This window comes from Neofelis nebulosa, chromosome 12, assembly GCF_028018385.1.
Source record: "Neofelis nebulosa isolate mNeoNeb1 chromosome 12, mNeoNeb1.pri, whole genome shotgun sequence".
NCBI lineage: Eukaryota > Metazoa > Chordata > Mammalia > Carnivora > Felidae > Neofelis > Neofelis nebulosa.
Window position 1 is genome coordinate 3,768,065 of NC_080793.1, and position 26,318 is coordinate 3,794,382.

The 26,318-nt window shown below is 60.4% G+C and overlaps 1 long non-coding RNA gene across 1 annotated transcript in view; it reads left to right on the top strand.

Annotated features, from left to right (window-relative positions):
• The window catches only part of LOC131491129 (uncharacterized), a 36,962-nt gene extending 11,296 nt beyond the window's left edge, over positions 1-25,666 (top strand). The window contains exons 2-3 of the long non-coding RNA XR_009251320.1: positions 24,608-24,857; positions 25,155-25,666. This is a non-coding gene — a long non-coding RNA (uncharacterized LOC131491129). The remainder of the gene's footprint in view (positions 1-24,607; positions 24,858-25,154) is intronic.
• The last annotated feature ends 652 nt before the right edge of the window (positions 25,667-26,318 follow it).

Here is a 26,318-nt window from a genome sequence, read left to right on the forward strand (position 1 = left end):
GAGGGCCCCAGTCCTGCCCCAGTGTCCCCACCCCTGCCTCCGACGTCCCCACCCACTGCCTCCTGCTACCCTCCAGCCCTGCTGGGAGCCCACACTGCCCCCAGGCTGGGTGAGCGATGTGGTTCCACCTCAGGCCCTCGGGGACAGTTGGGAAACAAGCCAGGAAAGGCGGGCACTGGCCCAGGGCAGCTGTAGGAAACACCTGTGCGCTCACTCCTCTGTCCCGGCTGTTACTGGCCATGTGAAATTCTGGAACAAAAGGTTGGGCCAGTTTCCGGTGGAATATAAAATGTAGACACTGCAGGGAGGGCTGAGACCCAAGAAACACAGCAGGATTCCGGAGGAGATGTGCGTCCCCCAACATCCCCGCCCCCGCCAGGCGGCCCTGCCGCCCCAGACCCTGCACGCCAGCCACGGTGTCTCCCGCCGGGGTGCTGGCCGGGGTCCAGCGTCTGCCATGACCCTAATTGTAGAGGATCTCGTTTCAGAAAATCTAGAACAGGGTGTTATGCAGACATCGTGTGTGATACCTTGTTCCAGTTACTGGCATATTTCCTACAGGATGCTAGAAATGAGAAAAAGAACAGTGATGGGCCCGGAGACACCCCATAATCCCACCGCTGGCCTCCACCTCCCCTGGCTCCCAGGTGGGTCCTGGGCGTTTGAGTCGGCATCAAACTGGGAAAAAGGTGCTTGGCTTTCTGCGGCATCACCCTCGGACGCCCCAGTGTCGGGGCTACAGGGACTGACCGGCTAGAGGTCACCTGCTTAGCCCCCACGCGTGTCCAGACGGGCAGGCTGCAGGCCCCGGGCGCTTCTCCCTGCCCCTCCGCGTCAGCTCTGTGCTTGCCCCTGCCCCTCGCCTGGGGGCCGTGTGGACTCCGCTCCCTCCCGCTACTCCCTCTGCTGCAGGCCGGCGGCCACCACGTCCCCAGCCGGAGAGGGAGGGCCGACGAGAACACCCGCAAGCGACGTATTTCTGGCGTCTATGCCCGGCTCGAGCGGCACCCGCTCCGGTCAGCTCCAGGCGCACACACCCCGTCCCGTTCCCTGCTGGATTCTCAGCCCTCAAACTGTGCCGGGTGAGGAATAACACTTCACATCTCGCTGACTCACTGGGACCGTCCCAGAGCCGCATGACGCGGGCCCCGCTGTTTACAGCGACACATGGGAGCCGCGGCCTCGTGTCCATTCATTCATCACCGCAGGCGTCAGCACCCGTGTCTGTCTGCTGCTGTGTGCAGGCACCCGCACACGATGGTGAAGCCCAGACACCACCCTGCCCTCGGGCTCACAGCCTAAGTGGAGGGACGGCGTCTCCCCCACAGTCAGCAGCTGGGGCCACAGAGGCAGAGCGTCCCCACCCTCCCCAACCTGCAGTGACCCCCGACTCCTGGCCCGACTTCCGGCGCCCTGCGTGAGCTGGTCCAGACGCCCTCCCCTGTGGGCAGCCCTCACCCCACTCCGGCCTCCCTAGGGCCTTCCTCCCCCAGGGAACCCACGGAGCCGCGGCCCCTCAGAGGCCCCTGTCGCCACCGCCCCTCCCATGGCCCCCACCCAGGACGTCCTCATCTCCAGGGTTGGAGCCTCCTCAGGCTCCCGTGCGAGCTCAGGCTTTGGGTCGGATTGTCCTGGGGGCAAACCCACAATAGGGTCATGTCCCAGCCCTGTGACCCACAAACTCACGTGGTGGGGGTCAGAGCCTCATTTTCTTCGTTGATAATGGGGTCCGTGACTCCCATCTCAGGAAGGTGAGCAGGAGGCACGGGGGTCACCTGGCTGGGGGAGCCCCAACCCAGGACAAGACCTGGGCTGGTCAGGGCAGGGCTCCATGAGGGTGAAGACTGAGTCCCTTGTTCCCGTTCACCGCTGGCCTTGGTCGCTTAGAGCTGAGTGCCCTTGATCCCGGGGCCGCAGTTCATGTATAAGAAGGGGTGAAGTCAGTGAGCACCCCGGGGAGTCCCTAGCAACTCTAACCACCCCCAACACTCAGACATCCCCACGATGTGCCCCCTCCTTCCGGGTCTCCCTCCCACCCCTCTGACCCGGCCAGGGCTGCGGCCAGGGACAGGCTGCCCCTTGTGTCCCGGGTTCTGGCAGGAAGACAATGGGAGGAGGTGGAGAGAAGGAGGGGGAGGCGGGAGGTGACAGGCCGATCCTCTCCTTGCCCGTACTTGGTGTCCACCGTCTCCTCCAGGCCCCCTGCCCCGGCCGTGCACCCAGCTGGACCCTGGGGGGGAGCGTGGGGTCTGTGACAGCTGGGACGGTATAGGGACATTCGGCGACCCTCGTGTACCCGCGTGTCCAACCCACCCGGCCCTCAAGTCTGCAGCCCACTGGCTGGGGTGAGGCTGACCCGAGGGCTCACAGGATTTGGGGTTACAGGGCAGCGGTCTGGAGGCAGGGTGCACACGGGATCAGTGGCACGGAGCCCCCCGGGGAGGGCACACAGCCGTGCCAGGCCGAGGACACGAGACCCAGCTGCCCTTTGCTAGGGAGGCCTGTGTGCCTGGCACATCTCCTCTCCATCCACCCAGGAGGAGAGCCTGGGCCCTGTCCACGCTGACGTCACTCCACGCCCAACCTCAGGGCCAGGTGGGAGACTGAGGCCAGGGACCGGCCCAGGACACGTGAGGTGGGCAGAGTCCAAGCAGTGGGGGTCTCCGTCCTAGGCCAAACTCAGTCCTCCCCTGGGGTTCGCCCTGGGAAGGAGACCCCTGAGGTCCCGTCGGATCCCTATCAACCCCATACGAGGTGGGGCTGTTATATCTGCATGTCCCCAGACCGTACAGGCAAGCACACGCACACACACACACACACACACACGCACACTGACCACCCGGCAGCGGCTCAAGGGGAGTACACCCTGGAGGGGGGAGGTGACACCGGGGCAAGAAGAAGGGGACTAGAGGCAGTTCTGCCACGGGGCAGGGGCGCCCAGTGTGCTGGCAGCATGACCAGGGCTCTTACGTGGGGTGGGGAGACGTGCCAGCCTGATGGCCAGCGGGGTCTCCAGGGTACCCAGGGGGCTGCCTGGGCTGGGCACTTCCCCAGGGCACCCAAAGAAGACGGGATCTGGGGTCCTGTGTCCACCACCAGCCTGGATCTAGAAGGAGACACCCCCCTAGTGGGAGGGGGCTACGGGACAGGCCTCAGCTTACTCCTGTGTAAATTGGGCTGCATAGATGTGGTGTCCCAAGGGTCCCACAGGCTTGTCTGCTGGCCCTGGACCTCCACCCCTGCACCAAGATGCTCCTGGTCCTGGGAAAATGCTATCTCCTCCCTCAAGGTCCTTCTGAGCGGAGGGCAGCCTGGGGACTTGGAGGACCGAGGACCTGGGTTTGCAGCACGTGGCCAAGCAGCGGACCCTGGTGTGGGGACCGAGGTCAATACCCTCCTTGTCGGAGCCCCGGGGCCTCATTAGGAAGGGCTTCCAGAGGTAGTGCCCTGGCTGGGGTGAGGAAGCCTTAGGAGTGAACGGGGCACCGGGACGGGAGAGGTGGAACGGGGGCCAAGGGAGGCTTGTGAAGTCCTCACATCGCCCTGGAGCCCGCAGGTCCTGCCCCTGTGCCCCCCTAGGGCCAGGGAGGGCTGCTGCCTGGACTACACCCAAACAAACGTGTGTGTTTTGTTTTCTGGTTTCCAAGCCTGGGGCTGTCATGCCGGTGCTGACCACCAGGGGGCAGGCTGTGTCCACTGTGCTCAGTGAAGTCTCTGGAGGGGGAAGGGACGCTCAGGGGTCAAGCTGGGCGTCCCCTGCCCCCAACCCAACATGTACCTCTTACTATTAGTCTGCATGTCCACAGCGTGAGCTGCTCAGAGGCAGGTAGGGACTCTGAGTTCCTCTCTGGACGCATTCAGCCCCTGTACCTCTTACCCTGAGCAGGGGCTGTGTTGGGCCCAGGGGCCGGAGTCAAAGATCCCGTGAGGTCCCAGCCCTCCAGGAGCTCACAGCCCAGAGGGGGAGGTGGGTCAAAGCACAAGAGTGAATCCGTGTGAAAGGAAAGACCAACACTGTCGGGAAATGAAGCAGGGTGAAGGAGGGCGGCCAGGGGCCCTGGGTGGGTGGGGGTCTCACAGGCTTCCAGGGTGGCTCTGATGCTGGGACCCAGAAGGACAAGAGGAGCCAGTCCCACACACGTCTGCAAGCAGTGTGCTCCGGGGACAAGCAAAGCTGCAGAGACTCAGAGGCACGGAGGGTTTGTCCGCAGAGGAGCTGAGGAGGAGCCAGTGTGGCCGGAGAGAGCTCGGGAGGGAGGAGAGTGGGCCCGGGCCCCAGCCTGGAGGATGGGCTGTTGTCTATGCTGGGGGACACATTCACCTTACTTGGACCACCTCACACTTTCTGTACCAGTCTCCCGGCTCGGCTCAGCTGGGGGCCTCAGCCCCACGTTCACCCAGGAGGCCAGGGCTGCAGCCTCAGCGGAGGCTCGACTGGGGCAGGGTCCGCCTCCAAGACCGCGACCGGGCACGTGCTCTTGGCAGGATTCGGCCGGGACTGGGGGGGTCTCAGGACTTCTGTGTCTCAGCCCGGAGCCTCTGCAGGTTCTTGGCACTGGGCCTCCTGGGGCAGCTCATATTGTCTGCTCTTGCTTCGTCAGAGGGAGACACACACACAGACACACAGACTGACACAGAGACAGAGAATGGACCCGGGAGAAAAGGAACCCAGAGAAACCACAGGCTTTCATGAACCAGCTTGGAAGCGACACCCATCGTTATATTCTCTCCCTCAGAACCGGTCACACGGGCCTTCCACCGGGGAGGGGAGAGGATGTCACGAGGATTCAAGAGGCTGTGTTAGTAAAAGAGGGCACGTGTCAGAGATAGAGACCCCTGTGCGTGCTGTGACGCCACAGTCTGACGCCAGCCAGGACAGGGCTGGTCCTCCCGTGGCCCAATCACAAACTGGGAGATGCAGAAGGCTGGACGGTCACACCACAGAGGGGAGAGCATCCCTCACGACCCAGGGCCAGAAAGGTTCACAGGACTCTGGGCCAATTAATGCACCAAAGCCAGTGCGTTCCCCGGGATGGAAGCCAGACCCGTCCCAGTCCGAGGGAGGCGGTCCCCACGGGAGCAGGCGTCAGAGATGCGGGGCGTCCCGGGGAGGGACTCTGGCAAGTGAGACCCAAGGGAGGCATTGGTGGTCTCTTCAGACGGGCAGGTTTCTGGTCTGGGGACCGGCCGCCCAGGTGACAAGGTGAGGAAGCACAGGTCCCCAGTTCAGATGTGATGGGCTCCCGTGTCTGGGAGAGAGTCCTCAGGCAGAGAGGAGGGACCAGGGGCTCCAGGGGGATGTGGCAAGCCTGCCGGGAACCAGCCCCTCCGGCTGCAGGTGAACCCAGGTGCCAGAGGGACCTGAACGGGACAGCAGTGCGTGGCCGGCCTCGCTTTCCCCATCCAAGGCCAACGTCTTCTGCAGCCCTTGCCACACCGCCCCTCGTCTCCAAGCAAAGTGGTCTCTTCACTCAGGTTCCCTGGTGCCCGTTCAGGACAAGGATGCCTCCCGGTAAGAAAGAGGAGAGCCGGCGGGGCTCACCCAGCCCGGGGGCCCTGGCAGACAAGCCGGCACTGGGCCTGTGGACCACGGCCCTCTCCTGCCCCCACCGGCACCGTCTGCCCTCTGTCTGCTGACCCCCACCTCCCAGGAGACAAATCCAGCCCGAGGACCGCCTCGGGGTCGGCCTGGGAAGATCTGGGTGTTAGGACAGGTGAGGGAAGACACAAGGGGTGTTCTCGACTCCCAAATCTGACGACCCAAGTCTGGGAGGCGAGAGGAAGATGGGAGGAAATGCAGGGTGTGCATTTGCACGTCTTCCTAAGAGTAGAGGTGGGTGGGTGACCCAGGGACTCGGGCGGAGACCTGACGCCTTCAAGGGAGCCGGGAGGAGGATCCGAGAGAACCAGAGCAAACCCACAAAAGCACAGGGGCGGCGGGAGGTGCCGGAGACCTACGTGTGCGGGTCCTCCAGGGCCCCCACCCTTCGCTCTGTGTGTGTGTGTGTGCGCGTGTGTGTGTGTGTGTGTGAGTGTGTACAATGGTTAAAAACCTTGGTGAATATGGCTTACGTGTCTTCTTAGGGTGAGGAGGGCCATGGGGACGGCGCTCCCCTTGCTGGCTGACGGGTGAGAGGCCGTACCACCTCCTGGGTGGGGTCCGGGGCTCGCTTTTGGGATCCAGGTTCGGGCACACAGCGGGGAGCAGACAGGGTGCCGAGGGCAGGCATGGACGCATCCACAAAGGGACAAGGACAGAAGCGGTTTCAGTCAATGACAGCACCTTTCGCATATCAATTCATCTGCTTATTCGAGAAAGGTAAACGTCCACTACATTGCGGGAAGGTTCTGGGGACTTGGACTTAGAACAATGAGCCAACCTAGTTCCTGCTCGCATGGAGCTGACTGCAGCAGGGAGGGGTTCACTGAGGAATTCTGGTGACAGCCATGTGGTCTCGCTGGGATCAGCGGGCTCGTCCAGCAGCTTAGGACCAAGCCAAGTGAGGCCCGCGGTGGAGGGGCTATGCCCGAGCCACCCCGGATAAGCAAGCCTCCGTTCCCTTGGCCTGTCCTTAGATTTCCCATGTGTCCCACGGGTGTGTAGGGAAACAAGGCCCTCGATTTGTCCGTGAACTTGGTCTCGACTCTTCCGGGCAGAGGAGGAAGAACTTCCTGCTGGTCGGTCTCCCCACTGGTAACTCCAGGAGAGGGGTTGACGTCACCAAGGGGACGGGGCGGCACCCCCGGGGGAATGGCTAGGGATCCTTTTCTGGTTAGCGGCCAAGCTGGACTGGGAGCCCTGGCCTCCAGACTCCGTCCTCAACCTCCCTCCCACCCAGATCCTCCCGCTTGATCCCTTGCTGTGACCTCCGCCTGAGATCCCGGAGGAGGCCCGGGAATGTCTCCCAGGAAGGAGGGGCTACGTGGTCGAGCATGTGTTAGCACCCTGGAAGGAGCAGGAACAGGGCTCCCCAGACCTTCATCTCCAAGGGCAGGTGGAGGCAGGGCCTCAAGCCCAGTGAGTGCATGCACCTCCCATTTGTTACCAGAGGGCAGAACCTTCTGTCTGGAGCAAGGGCCAGCGTTTTCCCGGGAGCCCAGCAGACGGCTCTGGAGAGCTCAGGGTAGACCCAGACATCCATGTCAGGCCCCGCGGGGCCTCGGTATCGGGACTGGGCGACAACAGGAGACGTGTCTCTGTGGACAGATGCCAGGTCTCAGGCCACCTGCCACGGGCTCTGCCCTCCAAGTTCTGGGTGACCTTGGACAAAACCTCGGTGTTCCCTGCTATAAAAAGAAGCGATGGGTTCCTCATGGGCTCGTCGAGCTGTGCTTCTGGGATTGGGGGTCGGGCCTCTAGGGGGCCGTGGACGTTCGGGGAGTCCACGCCTCATCCCGGTGTCACCCTGAGCAGCTCTGTCCCGTGTTTGCCACACAGGGCTTCTGCCTTAGGTACCGTCGGGACAGCGTACGCCCGCCCCCATATAGGTGAGGTTTAAAACCGTAAGGGCAGGTGAGCCCTGGGCCAAGCCTGTCCCTCCGGGTCTCTGCTCCTCTGTTCCTTGTTGTCCTGTGCGCTCAGGGGGGACCAGTGGGTATGCAGTCTGGTTGCTCAGTCTACGGGAGTCCAGCTGAACCTGCAGGTCATTCTTTTACCAAATCCCATCGTCCCGCACTCGCTAAGTCCAGGCCTCGACCCACAGCCCCCATCCTGTCCCTGATCCCACGCTGGTCATGGGGAGCAAATCTGCAAGCTCCTCTGAGACCAGCAGGCCGGGACCCCAGGAGCAGACCCAGGGAGAGGAGAGGGCTCCCCCTGCATCCGGCAGAGGAGCTGAGGGTGGGGCAAGGGGCCCAGACCCACATGTGAACGAGGGCATGTTCGGAGGGGCCTGTGTGCCCAGCAGGCTCACCCTGGGCTGGAGAGAAGGCCTTGCACTTTGGAGAAGGCTGGGAGGGACGAAGGTCCAGCCTCCCTCATCCACTGAGGCGGTTGGGGCCGCCTTTCCGTTCAGGCTCCACAGGCTGGGACCTGGGGCAGGTGGTCTGGACCTTCTGGACTCGTGCTTCCTTGCAGGCACATGTGCAGAGGCCTCCTCCCAGACTCGTCAGAGGGGACACGGCACAGGAAGATTCAGACCCTGCAAAGGAAGATGCCACGTGGGGGACCCCGTAGGGTCGTGCTCACTGAAGAGGTCATGGTGCTCAGCACACAGCAGGGACCTGAGTTCCCCAGCTGAATTAGGGAAGGAGGAAGGGAAGGAGGGAGGGAAGGGAAACCATAGAAGTGGGGTCTACCCCAGATCAGGTCAGAGGTCTGGTCAGAGGGCGTCACAACTCGGGCCCTGGAAGGGGGCACGGGACACGTCCTTCTGTCCCTCCAGTACTGACCTTCCTCCACGTGGGACCTGTTGACCTCCTGGATCGTCTCCAACTCCTCCGCAAACAACGCTGAGTGTTCCCAGAAGGGGGACAGTGGGTAGGGGCCAAAGAGGGGCTACCGGAATCCTGTGCCCTGGGGGACTCTGGGACAGCCTTCCAGGTGGCCCTTTATGTCCTCCAGGCACCAGGCCACGATTCCACCTCATGTCTCAGGGAATGTGCCCACCCATCTAGAAGGCCCGTTACATCCCCATGTCACAGATGGGGACACCGAGGCTAATAGCACAGCCTGGGTCACTAGTAAGACGAGCTGGTCAGGAAGCCCATCTCCTTGACTTTGGATTGTCCTACCCGCAGGCGTGCATCTTGGCGTCCTGGAGCACGGGGTCCCTCTTCCTGGGAAACCCCACCACCTGCCGGGGGCCCCCACTTAACTCTGGGGAGCAGAGCTGACCAACGCGCCTGGGGCCCCACATGGGGCTGGGGAAGGGCCGACTCCGGGCTCTGGGGGCTCTCCCAGTATTGGGCCAGCCGGTCCCCTGCAGGACGAGGACTTCTCGCTGGGGATCGGCTGGGGCCTCTGCTTCCTCACGTGGATACCTAGGGTGCCGGTCCCCAGGCCAGAAACCTGCCCATCTGAAGGCCACCAGCGCTGCCTCTCTGGGGTCTCGCTTGCCCGAGTCCCACCCCGGGACATCCCGCATCTCTGACGCCTGCTCCCATGAAGGTCGCCTCCCCTTGGACTGGGACGGGTCTGGCCTCCATCCCAGGTAACGCACGGATTTGGAGCATTATTTGGCCCAGAGGCCTGTGAAACGTTCTGGCCTTGGGTCGTGAGGGATGCTCTCCCCCCTGTGGTGTGACCGTCCAGCCTTCCGCATCTCCCGGTTTCTGTTTGGGCCACGGGAGGACCAGCCGTGTCCTCTCTCGTGGCAGGCTGTGGTGTCACGGCACAAACAGGGGTCTCCACCCCGAGACCGTGCCCATTGTCACCGAAGGGGCCTCTTTTAACCCACCTAATCTTTAATCCATTGTGATTTCAAGGTCAAAGGAGAAAAAGTCTATTTCAAACGACCACAAAGTACGAAAATGAATCTGTCCCATATGAAAGTTCGGTGCGGACCCAAAGTATCTCTGGCGAGATTCCACTTGAAGGAAACCTCCAGAGTAGGTAACGGAACACGGAGAGAAAGCAGACTGGGGGTTCCCAGGGGCTGGCGGGGGCACAAATGGGGAGTGAGGGCTCCGGGTACACGGTGACCTTTGGGGACCGAATTATTCTGCAACAATATTCTGTGGCGTGGTTCACAGAATCGTGAGCATGCCCAGTGCTCAGGAATTGCACAACATAAAAAAAAATAAAATTTTTATTGAAGATTAATGTGGATTTTAAACAAACCATGAGCAAATAAAGTAACAGCTACAAAGTAGAGGAGAGAAAGGATAAGGGAGAAGAGGAAGACTCATTCTGGTGGGGGGGCGGAGACTGGGATTGGAGCAAGAATTAGAAATACAATAAACACCCCTCGAAGGCCTTCGGGCCCTTGATTTGTGGCCGGCATCCCTGCGGGAGCAAGGGCGGTGGCAGGAACGGTGTCGGGAGCAGAAGCAGGACCCAGCTGACTCTGCTCAGGTGCCCGCTGTCCCAGCACAGGTCCCAGGTCACCTGCTGGCTCTCCGGCCCCAGCAGGAGTCGCCCCAGACTCCACCCCTGCCTGCAGAGACGCCGAGGACCCCGATGCTGTTGGGTTGGTCTCTGGAGCCGCACCGGCTTCTGCTCCTGCCCCGGACTCTTGAGAAGGAAACAGAGTGATGGTTGCAGCGGCTCCAAGGCCTCAGGGTGAGAGGAGGGATGGTCCCCCACCCACCCAGCGCGGGCCCCCCACCCAGCGCGGGCCTCTCCAGGGGCCTTTGCAGAGACACAACTCACCCCAGAGCCTCCCCGAGAAGCCGCGGCCAGGAACCCACACCAGAACCTCTGCCCTCTTGCAGGCCGCAGCCCTGGGCTCTCAGTCTCTGCTCCCGGCCCCACACCAGCCCCTGGGGGCTTCTCCCTGGGAGGCCCAGCACCGCCCTGGTCCCATAAACACACATCTGCCACCCCAGCCTTCTCACCCTCGGGCTCTGGCTCCGGGGGCTCCGAGTCCTGATCCCAGGACCGGTGAACCAGGACCCTGTGGAGGGGCCAGGGCGGTGAAGGAGGCCTTCCCAGGCCAACTCTAGGCTCTGCTTCCGGAGACCTCCGTGTGGCCACTCTCTCCCTGGGTCCAGGGTGGCCCTCCTGGGCGACGGGGCACACGCACAACTCTGTAGGGCAGGTGAATCGGGATTCGGCCAGACGTTTCCCGATTTCATCGGTTGATTTCTGTAAAGACAGTGACCCGCGGACGGCCTAGAGACATCACAGCCCTCCCCAGTCATCCTCACAGTCAGTCCTTCCACCCTCTCCACCTGTGGCTCCCAAATCGGACACAGACCTGAATGTGCACAGACCTGCCCCTGGGACACAGTGACATCCACCAGCAGGGCTTGTGATGAACCTCCAGAACAAGAGGACCACCCCAGCAGACCCTGTCCCTCCCATCGACCCTTGACGGGGATGTGAGCCTGACCCGCCCACCAGGCATCTGACCCCTTCATCAGTCTGCCCCTGCTCAGGTGGGCCCTCCACACACGACCCCTCCTTCCACACAGACACACACACACACACACACACACACACACACACACGGGGGGCATGGGGCCGCACAGGTCAGATCAGAGTGGTGTCGGGCTGGACTGGATGTCTCTAGGTCTCCCTGTGTTACCTTTGGGTCCCTGCGAGATAGAGACCTGAGGCGTCCTGTGCACGACCTGACCCACTGTCTCAAGGGTCGGGAAGCATCGCAGCCTCGGGCTCCCCTGAGCCGGCAGCCGGCGGACACGGGCACACAACAGGAGAACATGTTCGTCAGGCGAAGGTGTCCCAACGAATGAGCCCAGTCGGGCGCTGTCTCCAGAACGTGGGTGCCTGGTGACCCGGGTTCCGAGTTCTGTTGGGCTCTGTTACCAGGGAGGTGAGGTCACTTCCTGGGGCCCCCTTACCCGGCTTCCTGCTCCCACAAGACCCCTCCCAGTCTGCAAAGGGCTCCCCTCCATCCCATGCCCTGTCCCTACAGTGACACCAACACAGCCCAGACATGTTCCCGCGAGGCCTGGTGCAGCCGGGGCCGTGGCTTTGGGGCCACAGCGCTGGGTTCAGACCTGGGATTTCCTCCTGACCAGTGCTGGGGCCCTGCACAGACCCCGTGCCTCCTAGGGTCCCCCGGTCTCCCCGTCTGCACAGTGGGGTCCTTGTGGCATCTACTTGTAGGGGCGCCATCAGGGAGACACCGTAGACACGTCCCGTGCCTGCTATCCCATGAGGCTCGTGGGCACACGTGGCCGTGGAAAGATGAGGAAGGGGTGGGCCTGGCACGGAACACACTCACGCGGGCCTAGGTCTGCTCCGGGTCCAGACACAGCCACCCCTCCTGCCTGGGTCCCAGGCCCGGGGGAAGGTGGAGGTGAACTCGTTCACACCCTGTGCCCACCGGACACGCACGCCAGGGGCTCCATTACATTTGGGCTCGGGTCCCAGTGCCTGGTCTGGGCCTACTTGCTGGGCGGTCCCCACTGTGGCTCCCAGCCTTCCCGAATCCTGGTCCCACGTCCCTCTGTCACCCCTCCCGTCCCGGGTGGGCTGCCCATGTGACCGGGTTTAAGGGCTAGTATATAATGACTGGGTGTCATTTCCAGGCCGATGCATGGAATTTCTGCTTTCCTCTCTCCTGGGTCCATTCTCTGTCTCTGCCTCGGACTCTGTCTGTCTCTGTGTGTCTCGCAGGAGCAGGGCCTGTGGGCTCCAGGGTCCAGGTGACAACCCTCAGAAGCCTCCCTTGTGGCCCGTGTCCCTCTCCCGGCCCGGTGCTCAGCTCCCTCACGAGGCCTCCTCGGCCCAGCCAGGGCACTGCCTGGGGAACCACTTCCTAATGAGGACCCGAGGCTCCGACAGGGAGGATCTTGACCTCGGTCCCCACACCAGGGTCCATGCTTGGCCACGTGCTGCGCACCCAGGTCCTCGGTCCTCCAAGCCCCCAGGCTGCCCTCTGCTCAGAAGGACCTTGAGGGAGTAGGAAGCGTTTTCCCAGGAGGGGAGAACAGAGGACCAGGGATGAAGATCCCAGGACACAGAGTCATCTATGAGCCTATGGGGCACTTGGGACACTGTCTACGCAGCCCAGTTTAGGAGGAGGAAGCTGAGTCCTTCTGTGCTGTAGCCCCATCCGCACTTCCTAGCTCCAGGGGCCCAAGGTGTTGGACACAGGACCCCAGACCACATCCTCCTCTAGTTCCTGGCAATCCCCCCGGACACCTTGGGGACCTCCTGACTCTCAGCCGGCATGTCCTCCTCCCCATGCTCTGGGTCCTGGGCTATTGCCAAAAATCCTGATGTCCCTGCCCCATGGCCCCACTGCCTCCAGCCTTTCTCTTCTTTCCCCCGTATTACCCACCCCCTCCCAGTGTGGACTCCCCTCTGATCCCCAGCTGGGCAGTCAGTGTCAGCGTGTGTGTGTGTTTCTGTGCGTGTGAGCCTTTCTGGAGATGCCCAGAGGTCACAGCCTCACAAGGACGGGGTGGATAGGGAAGCCCCGGCCTCTCAGGGGCTCTCATTCCCAGGGGGAATGCCATGTGGGGGTAGAGGCTGGCCTAGGACTGGAGACCAGCCCTGCTCCTTAGACCCTGCACACCTCGCATGTCCTGGGCCAGTCCTTGCCTCTCCTGACCTCAGTGTCCCCACTGTCCCTGAGGATCAGATGGGGAAGTGCATCAGCATGCACCTGCACCTGGCAAGCTGCGGTGACCCCGACTCCTTACCTGACATCCGGAGCCCCCTGAGAACTGGTCCAGATGCCCCCCCCAGTGTGTTCCCCTCCCCCCTCCCTAGTGTTTTCCTCCCCCAGGGAGCCCACCATCCCTGGCCCCTCAGAGCCCCCTGCTACCACTGCCTCACTTCATGGTTCTTCTTGTTCCCCGAGCGCAGAAGGGACCTAAGGCTGTGAGTGGTCCAGGGAAGCCAGGTTAGCGTGATGCTGGGCACCCAGCCTGGCAAAAGGAGGGGTCCTGGACACAGCTGCAGTGTAGGGGTGGCCTGGGATGCCAGCTGAGGTAGAAATTGCCTGGAAGCCTCATCCACTCCTGTCTGTAGTTGCTTATCTACCCAACAACCCAAACCTGGACAGTGGCCCTGTGGATGGCTGGTGTCCACAACAGGTAGAAGGTTCCTCTGGGTAACTAGAAAAGAGATCAAAGGCAACCTAAATATCTTAGATCGAAAGAAATTATAACGATAGAGGAAACAGAGGAGCCCTCGAGAAAATCGGTGAAAACAACATTCTTTCTTCTAGAGATTTACAAAATTGACAGAATAGACAAAAACTGAACAATTTCGTACCAGGAAATTGGCTGAGATGAAACGCATCAATTCTGAGACACACACAAACTACCAGAACTGACTCCAGAAGAGATGGAAACCACGAGCAGACCTGGAATACGTGCAGAGACTGAAGCGGTACCAAGAGCTTTCCAACAAAGCCAACCCCAGAGCCTGACGCTCTCACTGGTGCTTTGGCCAACACGGTTCAAGAAGGATCCGTCGTTGCAGGACGAGCTTTGACAAAATCTACAACCTTTCATGACAAGTGCTGCCAATGAAATAGAAATAGGAGATTGCATTATGACAAAGGGTATTTAGGAAAAAACTCACATGTGTGTCATTCTCAGTGGTTAAACACTGACCGTTCTCCCCTTATGATGGTGAGTAAGGGAAGGATGCCCTCTTCCAACACCTCATTTCCACAGCGTAATGGAAGTTTGGTCACAGCTACTACACAAGATGGATAATTTAAAAGTTCTCGAATGGACAAGAAGGAAAATACGTGTATATATTCCATGACCTTACGGGCAAAATATCATGGAATAAAAACATTCTGTGTGAGATTATAATACTTTCACCAAGCTATGGGCAGAGAAGTCCAACACATAGGGATCAATGGAATCCAACTGGGAATCAATGAATAAATCCGTACGGGTATGGTCACTTGTTTATGAACATGGGTGCCAAGACCGTTCCGTGCGGTAAAAACGGAGTATTCGCAAACGGTGTTGGGAAACCAGATTCCACGCAGAAAAGCGTGAACTCAGAACATTACCTGACACCACGGAAAACAATGATCTCCAGGGGCACCTGGGTGGTTCAGGCAGTGAGTGGGTCATCCAACGTCAGCCCACGTCATACCTCCCAGTTCAGGAGTTTGAGCCTTGTAGCTGGCTCGTTGCCATCATCATGGACCCCGCTTCGGATCCTCTGTCCTCCCCCCCACCGCCGCTTGCCCACTCATGCTCTCCCTCTCAAATATAAGGAAAACATTTTCTCAAGGGCAAAAATCTTAACGCCCCAGAAATCAATAAAGAGCACTTAGAGGGTAATCTTCATTCCCTTGGGTTTGGCAGTCGTGTCTCTAATGTAGCACCGGAGGCAAGGCAACCAAGGAGAAAAGAGACACACGGGACTTCATCATTGCCAAAACGTTTTGTGAATGCCTGACAATCTCAAACGAATGTAAAGAAAACCCAAAGAATGGTAGGAAATGTTGGCGCACCGTAATTCTGATAAGGGTATTGCATCTGGAATATACAAAGAAAAGGAAATGCAACCCGACACCGCACCACCACAGTAACCCGCCTTCCCACACCCACAAGGAGGGGCTCTACTGAATACACCGACATCACACCTGTTGGGGAGGATTTCGAGAACTCGGAACCCGCTTACGTAGCCGAGGGAGACGTAAAATGGTGGAGCCTCTGTAGCAGAACGTTTGGCACGTTCTCGAAGAGTCGGGCGTATGCGTATCATTTCACCCAAGTTGTCTATCGTATAACCAGAAGAATCGAGTTCGGGTGCTCTAACGAAAGCCTGTACGTAAATACTCATAGCAGCACCATTCACAATAGCCCTTTATTCGTTCGGGCACAAAGGACTGAAGTGTGGATACGGGCTACAGTGTGATGAACTCGGTGTTTGTTTCTTCAGAGAGAGAGAACGTACACAGAGTGTGAGGGGCAGAGGGAGAGGGAGAGAGAATCTGAAGCGGGGTCCACGCCCAGCACAGAGCCCGTCTCTGGGTTCCACTTCGTGACCCTGAGATCATGTCCTGAGCTGCAGTCAAGAGTCTGATGTGTAAGCAACTGAGCCTCCCAGGCGCCCCCGACATAGGCGAACTAGAAAACGTTATACTAAGTGGCAGAAACCAGACACAAAATACCACACGCTGTAGGATCCCACCCGTGTGAAAAACTCACAATGAGAAGTAAAGAAATAGTGACGGGAGCCACGTCGCTGGTTGCCGGGGAGCACGGGGGGTCGGCAAGAGCAAGCACCTGACCCTCGGCGGGGACTGGTTTTCTGCCTGGGGTGATGGGGATGTTTGGAACTAGATAGCGGTGATGGCGCCCGGCAGAGGAAGCCTAGTTAAGGTCAGGGACTTGTACCATGTTAAATGTTCAAAAGGAGAAAGTCGAGGGGCACCTGGGGGGCTCAGTCAGTGCCACGTCCGACCTCGGCTCAGATCATGATCTCACGGTTCGTGAGTTCGAGCCCCGCGTCGGGCTCTGTGCTGACAGCGTGGAGCCTGGAGCCTGTTTCAGATTCTGTGTCTCCTTCCCTCTCTGCCCCTCCCCCGCTCGCACTCTGTGTCTCTCTCTGTCTCAAAAATAGACGTTCAAAAAATTAAAGCGAGAAAGTCCATTTTATATTACATTTAAGACATCAATACACGTACTAGTGAAAAGCAACAAACCAAGAAAAGAGAAAGAATGCCTTCCCGGATGAGGACGGGAAGACTCCGGTCTGGAGCTGGCACTGGCCGTGTCTCGTAAGCGGTGCCGAGGCAGGCGGGAGCCGGGTCTGGCTCTGGAGCAGGTGCTGGCGGGGGTCTCGCCGTGTCGAGGGCACCGGCTCTGCGTCAGGAGGGGATGCGAGAGCGAATGCGGGGCCGGCTCTAGTCTGGGCCTTTGGCTGGCTCTGTCTCCGCGAACGTGTCAGAGCGGGTCACGGCCCTGGAGCTGGGAGCCCAGCCGACACCGGGGCGGGTGACAGAGCGTCTCTGTCTCTGCAGTCCCCGGGCAGTAACCTGGGACCTGTGCGGGGACAGCGGGCACCTGAGCACAGTCAGCTGGGTCCTGCTTCTGCTCCCGACACCGTTCCTGCCACCGCCCTTGCTCCCGCAGGGATGCCGGCCACAAATCAAGGGCCCGAAGGCCTTCGAGGGGTGTTTATTGTATTTCTAATTCTTGCTCCAGTCCCAGTCTCCGCCCCCCCACCAGAATGAGTCTTCCTCTTCTCCCTTATCCTTTCTCTCCACTACTTTTTAGGTGGTACTTTATTTGTTCATGGTTTGTTTAAAATCCACATTAATCTTCAATAAAAATTTTATTTATTTTACATTGTGCAATTCCTGAGCACTGGGCATGCTCACGATTCTGTGAACCACGCCACAGATAATTGTTGCAGAATAATTCGGTCCCCAAAGGTCACCGTGTACCCGGAGCCCTCACTCCCCATTCGTGCCCCCGCCAGCCCCTGGGAACCCCCAGTCTGCTTTCTCTCCGTGTTCCGTTACCTACTCTGGAGGTTTCCTTCAAGTGGAATCTCGCCAGAGATACTTTGGGTCTGCGCCGACTTTTCATATGGGACAGATTCATTTTCGTACTTTGTGGTCTTTTCAAATAGACTTTTTCTCCTTTGACCTTGAAATCACAATGGATTCAAGATTAGGTGGGTTAAAAGAGGCCCCTTCAGTGACAATGGGCACGGTCTCGGGGTGGAGACCCCTGTTTGTGCCGTGACACCACAGCCTGACACGAGAGAGGACACGGCTAGTCCTCCCGTGGCCCAAACAGAAACCGGGAGATGCGGAAGGCTGGACGGTCACACCACAGAGGGGAGAGCATCCCTCACGACCCAGGGCCAGAACGGTTCACAGGCCTCTGGGCCAAATAATGCTCCAAATCAGTGCATTCCCCGGGATGGAGGCCAGACCCGTCCCAGTCCAAGGGGAGGCGACCCCTGTGAGAGCAGGCATCAGAGATGCGGGGCGTCCCGGGGAGGGACTCGGGCAAGTGAAACCCAGGGAGGCAGCGCTAGTTGCCTTCAGACGGGCAGGTTTCTGCTCTGGGAACCAGCCAGCCAGGTGACAAGGTGAGGAAGCACAGGTCCCCAGAGACAAGTGTGACGGAATCCCGTCTCCGGGAGAGAGTCCTCAGGCAGAGAGGAGGGACCGGGGGCTCCAGGGGGACGCGGCCAGCCTGCCGGGAACCAGCCCCTCCGGCTGAGGGTGCACTCGGGTGGCAGAGGGACCTGAACGGGACAGCAGTGCGTGGCCGGCCTCGCTTTCCCCATCCAAGGCCAACGTCCTCTGCAGCCGTTGCCACTCTGCCCCTCGTCTCAAAGCAAAGTGGTCTCTTCACTCAGGTTCCCTGGTGCCCGTTCAGGACAAGGATGCCTCCCGGCAAGAAAGAGGAGAGCCGGCGGGGCTCACCCAGCCCGGGGGCCCTGGCAGACAAGCCGGCACTGGGCCTGTGGACCACGGCCCTCTCCTGCCCCCACCGGCACCGTCTGCCCTCTGTCCGCTGACCCCCACCTCCCAGGAGACGAATTCAGCCCGAGGACCGCCTCGGGGACGGCCTGGGAAGCGCTGGGTGTTAGGACAGTTGAGGGAAGACACAAGGGGTGTTCTCGACTCCCAAATCTGACGACCCAAGTCTGGGAGGCGAGAGGAAGATGGGAGGAAATTCAGGGTGTGCATTTGCACGTCTTCCTAAGAGTAGAGGTGGGTGGGTGACCCAGGGACTCGGGCGGAGACCTGACGCCTTCAAGGGAGCCGGGAGGAGGATCCGAGAGAACCAGAGCAAACCCACAAAAGCACAGGGGCGGCGGGAGGTGCCGGAGACCTACGTGTGCGGGTCCTCCAGGGCCCCCACACTTCACTCTATGTGTGTGTGTGTGTGTGTGTACGATAGTTAAAAACCTTGGTGAATATGGCTTACGTGTCTTCTTAGGGTGAGGAGGGCCATGGGGACGGCGCTCCCCCTTGCTGGCTGTGGCCCAGAGGCCCTGGGTGGGGTCCGGGGCTCGCTTTTGGGATCCAGGTGCGTGCACACAGCGGGGAGCAGACAGGGTGCTGAGGGCAGGCAAGGACGCATCCACAAAGGGATAAGGACAGAAGCGGTTTCTGCTCTGGGGGGTGGGGCAGAGGCTGTTAGGGTCTTGTGCTTGGATTTGGGGAACTGCGGCTGGCAAGGCAAGCTGTCCCGGTGACGCCCCCTCAGGGCGCCCGAGTCCACCTGCCCCTGGGGGAGCACCTGCGACCCTCCTCTCTGCCTGAGGGCTCTGTCCTGCCCCAGGGGCGCCTCCTCTCCTGCCAGCCGGGGCCAGCCTGCCACCTGAGAGCGCAGGTACCCCGAATGCCCTGGGGACAGGGCCGGTCCGGGTAAGACACCGTCTCCCAGCGGACTTGAGCGCCAGGCCGCCACGGTGCTCCCCCTCCTCCTCCGGGCTGCGTGGGCCCAGGTCCTCCTCTGCCAGGGACCACCCTCTGTCCAGGCTCCACACGCTGGCACTTGGGGCAGGTCGTCTGGACCTTCTGGACTCGTGCTTCCTTGTCGGGAACGTGAGCAGAGGCCTCCCTCCCAGACTCGCCAGAGGGGACACGGCCAGGAACATTCACTCCCTGCAAAGGAAGATGCCACGTGGGGGACCTATCGGGTCCTGCTCAGTGGAGATTTCACGGTGCTCAGCACACAGCAGGGACCTGAGTTCCCCAGCTGAATTAGGGAAGGAGGAAGGGAAGGAGGCAGGGAGGGAAACCATAGAAGCAGGGTCCACACCAGGTCAGGTCAGAGGTCCGGTCAGAGGGCGTCACAACTCGGGCCCTGGAAGGGGGCACGGGACACGTCCTTCTGTCCCTCCAGCGCTGACCTTCCTCCACGTGGGACCTGTTGACCTCCTGGATCGTCTCCAACTCCTCCGCAAACAACGCTGAGTGTTCCCAGAAGGGGGTGGGCAGGCAGGGGCCAAAGAGGGGCTACCGGAGTCCTGTGCCCTGGGGGACTCTGGGGCAGCCTTCCAGGTGGCCCTTTATGTCCTCCAGGCACCAGGCCACGATTCCACCTCATCTCTCAGGGAATGCGACAACCCATCTAGAAGGCCCGTTACATCCCCATGTCACAGAGGGGGACACCGAGGCTAATAGCACGGCCTGGGTCACTGGTAAGATGACCTGGGTCAGGAAGCCCATCTCTTGACTTCGGATTGTCTTACCCGCAGGCGTGCATCTTGGTGTCCTGGGGCTCGGGGTCCCTCTTCCTGGGGGACCCTACCACCCGCTGAGGCCCCCCCTGAACTCTGGGGAGCAGAGCTGACCACCCTGCCTGGGGCCCCACATGGGGCTGGGGAAGGGCCAACTCCGGGCTCTGGGGGCTCTCCCTGTATTGGGCCAGCAGGTCCCCTGCAGGACAAGGACTTCTCGCTGGGGATCGGCTGGGGCCTCTGCTTCTTCACGTGGACACCTAGGCTGCCGGTCCCCAGACCAGAAACCTGCCTGTCTGAAGGCCACCAGCGCTGCCTCCCTCGGGTCTCACTTGCCCGAGTCCACCCCGGGACGTCCCGCATCTCTGACGCCTGCTCCCATGGGGGTCGCCTCCCCTTGGACTGGGACGGGTCTGGCCTCCATCCGGGGGAACGCACTGATTTGGAGCAATATTTGGCCCAGAGGCCTGTGAACCGTTCTGGCCCTGGGTCGTGAGGGATGCTCTCCCCTCTGTGGTGTGACCGTCCAGCCTTCCGCATCTCCCGGTTTCTGTTTGGGCCACGGGAGGACCAGCCGTGTCCTGTCTGGCTTCAGGCTGTGGTGTCACAGCACGCACAGGGGTCTCCACCCCAAGACCATGCCCATTGTCACCAAAGGGGCCTCTTTTTTCCTACCTAATACTTAATCCATTGTGATTTCAAGGTCAAAGGAGAAAAAGTCTATTTCAAACGGCCACAAAGTACAAAAATGAATCTGTCTTGTCTGAAAAGTCAGTGCAGACCCAAAGGTATCCCTTGTGAGATTCCACTTAAAGGAAACCTCCAGAGTAGGTAACGGAACACGGAGAGAAAGCAGACTGGGGGTTCCCAGGGGCTGGTGGGGGACGAATCGGGAGTGAGGGCTCGGGGTACACGGTGACCCTTGGGGACCGAGATGTTCTGCAGCAAAATTCTGTGGCGTGGTTCACAGCGTTGTGAGCGTACCCAGTGCTCAGGAATTGCACAATGTAAAATAAATAAAACTTTTTATTGAAGATTAACATAGATTATAATTAATGAACAAATAAAGTAACAGCTAAAAAGTAGAAGAGAAAAAGGATAAGGGAGAAGAGGAAGAGATATTCTGGTGGAGGGTCGGAGTCAGGGATTAGAGAATAAATTTGAAATAAAACATAACAAAAATAAAGTAAAATAAACACCCCGTGTAGGCCTTCAGGCCCTTGATTTCTGACTGGCATCCATATGGGAGCAAGGGCGGGGGCAGGGGCAGGGAGAAGGGCGTTGACAGGGGCGGGGGCAGGGGCGGGGAGAAGGGCAGTGGCAGGAACAGTGTTGGGAGCAGAAGCAGGAACAGTGGAACCAGGAGAAGCAGGAGCAGAAGCAGGACCCAGCTGACTCTGCTCAGGTGCCCGCTGTCCCTGCACAGGTCCCAGGTCACCTGCTGGCTCCCGGGCCCCTGTAGGAGTCGCCCCAGACACCACCACTGCCTGCAGAGCCCCCGAGGCCCCCATGCTGTTGGGTTGGTCTCTGGAGCCTCACCGGCTTCTGCTCCTGCCCCGGACTCTTGAGAAGGAAACAGAGTGATGGTTGCAGTGGCTCCAAGGCGTCAGGGTGAGAGGAGGGTAGGTCCCAGCTCACACCAGCGCCAGCCTCTCCAGGGGCCTTTGGGACACACAACTCACCCCAGAGCCTCCCCGAGAAGCCACGGCCAGGAACCCACACCAGGACCTCTGCCCCCTTGCAGTCCACAGCCCGGGGCTCTGCGTCTATGCTCCCGGCCCCACACCAGCCCCCGGGGGTTCCTCCCTGGGTGGCCCAGCACCCCCCAGCCCTGTGAACCCACATATTCCAACCCCAGCCTTCTCACCCTCGGGCTCTGACTCCGGGGGCTCCGGGGGCTCCGGGTCCTGGTCCCAAGACCCGTGAACCAGGACCCTGTGGGGGGGCCGGGGCGGTGAAGGAGGCCTTCCCAGGCCATCTCCAGGCTCTGCTTCCCAAGACCTCCGTGTGGCCACTCTCTCCCCGGGTCCAGGGTGGCCCTCCTGGGCGACGGGGCACACGCACAACTCTGTAGGTCAGGTGAATCGGGATTCCGACAGTCGCCTCCCGATTTCATCGGTTGATTTCTGTAAAGACAGTGACCCGCGGACGGCCCGGAGACATCACAGCCCCGCCCAGCCATCCTCAATGTCCTTCCGCCCTCTCTCCCCGCTGCTCCCAGATCGGACACAGACCTGAATGTGCACAGACCTACCCCTGGGACACAGTGACATCCACCAGCAGGGCTCTGGATGAACCTTGGGGACAAGAGGGTCACCCAGCACAGCCTGTCCCTGCCTTCCAGACTTGACTGGGGTGTGAGCCTGACCCGCCCACCAGGCATCTAACCCCTTCATCAGCCTGCACCTGCTCAGGTGGGCCCTCCACACACGACCCCTCCTTCCACGCGCACACACACACACACACACACACACGGGAGGGGACCTGGGGCCGCACAGGTCAGATCAGAGCACTGTTGGGATGGACTGGCTGTCTCTGGGTCTCCCTGTGTTACCTTTGGGTCCCTGCGAGCTAGAGACCTGAGGCGTCCAGTGCACGACCTGACCCACTGTCTCCAGGGTCGGGAAGCGTCGCGGCCACAGGCTCCCCTGAGCCGGCAGCCACGGGACACGGGCACACAACAGGAGAACATGTTCGTCAGGCAAAGGTGTCCCAACGAATGAGCCCAGTCAGGCGCTGTCTCCAGAAGGTGGGTGCCTGGTGACCCGGGTTGTGAGTTCAATTGGGCTCTGTGACCAGAGGGGTGAGGTCACTTCCTGTGGCCCCCTTACCCAGCTTCCTGGTCCTACAAGAGCCCCTCCCAGGCTGCAAAGGGCTCCCCTCCACCCCATGCCCTGTCCCTACAGTGACACCAACACAGCCCAGACACGTCCCCGCGAGGCCTGGTGCAGCCGGGGCCGCGGCTTTGGGGCCACAGAGCTGGGTTCAGACCTGGGTTTTCCTCCTGACCAGTGCTGGGACCCCGCACACACCCTGTGCCTCCTGGGGCCACCCGGTCTCCCCGTCTGCACAGTGAGGTCCTTCTGGCATCTACTTGTAGGGGCGCCATCAGGGAGCCACCTGTAGACACGTCCCGTGCCTGCTATCCCATGAGGCTCGTGGGCACACGTGGCCGTGGAAGGATGAGGAAGGGGTGGGCCTGGCACGGAACACACTCACGCGGGCCTGGGTCTGCTCCGGGTCCAGGCACAGCCACCCCTCCTGCCTAGGTCCCGGGCCCCGCGGGAGGTGGAGGTGAACTCGTTCAGACCCTGTGCCCACCGGACACGCACTCCAGGGGCTCATTGCATTTGGGCTCGGGTCCCGTTGCCTGGTCTGGGCCTAGGTGCTGGGCGGTCCCCACTGTGGCTCCCAGCCTTCCCGATTCCTGGTCCCACATCCCTCTGTCCACCCTCCCCTCCCGGGTGGATGGCCCGTGTGACCGGGTTCTAAGGGCTAGAACATGATGACCGGGTGTCATTTCCTGGCCAATTCATGGAATTTCTGGTTTCCTCTCTCCTGGGTCCATTCTCTGTCTCTGCCTCGGACTCTGTCTGTCTCTGTGTGTCTTGCAGGAGCAGGGCCTGTCGGCTCCAGGGTCCAGGTGACAACCCTCAGAAGCCTCCCTTGTGGACCATGTCCTTCATCAAGCCCGGGGCTCAGGTCCCTCACGAGGCCTCCTCGGCCCAGCCAGGGCACTGCCTGGGGAACCACTTCCTAATGAGTACCCGAGGCTCCAACAGGGAGGATCTTGACCTCGGTCCCCACACCAGGGTCCATGCTTGGCCACGTGCTGCACACCCAGGTCCTCGGTCCTCCAAGCCCCCAGGCTGCCCTCCGCTCAGAAGGACCTTGAGGGAGTAGGAAGCATTTTCCCAGGAGGGGAGATCAGAGGGCCAGGGATGAAGATACCAAGACACAGACTCATCTATGAGCCTGTGGGACCCTTGGGACACTGTCTACTCAGCCCAGTTTACAGAAGAGGGGACGTGTCTGGGCTGTGTTGGTGTCACTGTAGGGACAGGGCATGGGGTGGAGCGGAGCCCTTTGCAGCCTGGGAGGGGCTCTTGTAGGAGCAGGAAACCGGGTAAGGGGACCCCACGATGTGACCTCACCTCCCTGGTCACAGAGCCCAATTGAACTCAGAGCCCAGGTCACCAGGCACCCACGTTCTGGAGACAGCGCCCGACTGGGCTCATTCGTTGGGACGCCTATGCCTGACGAACTTGTTCTCCTGTTGCGTGCCCGTGTCCCTTGGCCACCGGCTCAGGGGAGCCCGCGGCCGCGACGCTTCCCGACCATGGACAGTAGGTCAGGTCGTGCACTGGACGCCTCAGGTCTCTAGCTCGCAGGGACCCAAAGGTAACTCAGGAGACCCAGAGACAGCCGGTCCAGCCCAATACCGCTCTGATCTGACTTGTGCGGCCCTAGGTCCCCTCCTGTTTGTGTGTGTGTGTGTGTGTGTGTGTGTGTGTGCATGTGGAAGGAAGGGTCGTGTGTGGAGGGCCCACCTGAGCAGGTGCAGGCTGATGAAGGGGTCAGATGCCTGGTGGGCGGGTCAGGCTCACACCCCGGTCAAGGCTGGACGGCAGGGACATGTTGTGCTCGGGTGGCCCTCTTGTCCCCAAGGTTCATCCAGAGCCCTGATGGTGGATGTCACTGTGTCCCAGGCGCAGGGCTGTGCACACTCAGGTCTGTGTCCGATCTGGGAGCAGCAGGGAGAGAGGGCGGAAGGACACTGAGGATGGCCGGGTGGGGCTGTGATGTCTCCGGGCCGTCCGCGGGTCACTGTCTTTACAGAAATCAACCGATGAAATCGGGAAACGTCTGGCCGAATCCCGATTCACCTGCCCTACAGAGTTGTGCGTGTGCCCCGTCGCCCAGGAGAGCCACCCTGGACCCGGGGAGAGAGTGGCTGCACAGAGGTTTTGGGAAGCAGGGCCTGGACTTGGCCTGGGAAGGCCTCCTTCAGCGCCCCGGCGCCGCTGTAAGGTCCTCGTTCACTGGTCCTGGGACCGGTACTTGGAGTCCCCGGAGTCAGAGCCCGAGGGTGAGAAGGCTGGGGGTGGGGGATGGGATGCTCGGGGCCTGGGAAGTGCTGGGCAACCCAGGGAGGAGCCCCTGGGGGCTGGTGTGGGGCCAGGAGCAGAGACTGAGAGCCCCAGCTGCAGACTGCAGGGGAGCAGAGGTCCTGGTGTGGGTTCCTGGCCGCGGTTTTTCGGGGCGGCTCTGGGTTGAGTTGTGTGTCTGCAAAGGCCCCTGGAGAGGCCGGCATGGGGGGGACCTTCCCTCCTCTCACCCTGAGGCCTTGGAGCCGCTGCAACCGTCACTCTGTTTCCTTCTCAAGAGTCCGCCGCAGGAGCAAAAGCCGGGTGGGCTCCAGAGCCCGGCCCAACGGTATCGGGGGTCTCGGCGTATCTGCAGGCAGGCGTGGTATCTGGAGCGACTCCTGCAGGGACCCGGTTGCCAGCAGGCGACCTGGGACCTGTGCGGGGACAGCGGGCACCTGAGCAGAGTCAGCTGGGTCCTGCTTCTGCTGGTTCCACTGTTCCTGCTTCTGCTCCCAACACTGTTCCTGCCATCGCCCTTCTCCCCGCCCCTGCCACTGCCCTTGCTCCCACATGGATGTCGGCCAAAAATCAAGGGACTGAAGACCTATACAGGGTGCCTTTGTTATTTTCTTTTATTTTTTGTTTATGATACTTTATTTCAAATTTATTCTCCAATCCCTGAGCCCGACCTCCCACCAAAATGTCTCTTCCTCTTCTCCCTTATCCTTTTTCTCTTCTACTTTTAGCTGTTATTTTATTTATTCATTAGTTATAATCTATATTAATCTTCAATAAAATGTTTTATTTATTTTACGTTGTGCGATTCCTGAGCACTGGGTACGCTCACAACGCTGTGAACCATGCCAAAGAATTTTGTTGCAGAATATCACGGTCCCCAAGGGTCACTGTGTACCCGGAGCCCTCACTCCCCATTCGTGCCCCCGCCAGCCCCTGGGAACCCCCAGTCTGCTTTCTCTCCGTGTTCCGTTACCTACTCTGGAGGTTTCCTTCAAGTGGAATCTCGCCAGAGATACCTTTGGGTCTGCACCGACTTTCTAAGATGGGACAGATTCATTTTTGTAGTTTGTGGTTTTTTGAAATAGACTTTTTCTCGTTTGATATTGAATCACAATGGATTAAAGATAAGGTGGGAAAAAAGAGTCCCTCTCACCCACAGCCAGCAAGGGGGAGCGCCGTCCCCATGGCCCTCCTCACCCTAAGAAGACACATAAGCCATATTCACAAAGGTTTTTAACCACAGCACACACACACACACACACACACACACACACACACACACATAGAGCGAAGGGTGGGGGCCCTGGAGGACCCGCACACGTAGGTCTCCGGCACCTCCCGCCGCCCCTGTGCTTTTGTGGGTTTGCTCTGGTTCTCTCGGACCCTCCTCCCGGCTCCCTTGAAGGTGCCAGGTCTCTGCCCGAGTCCCTGCGTCACCCACC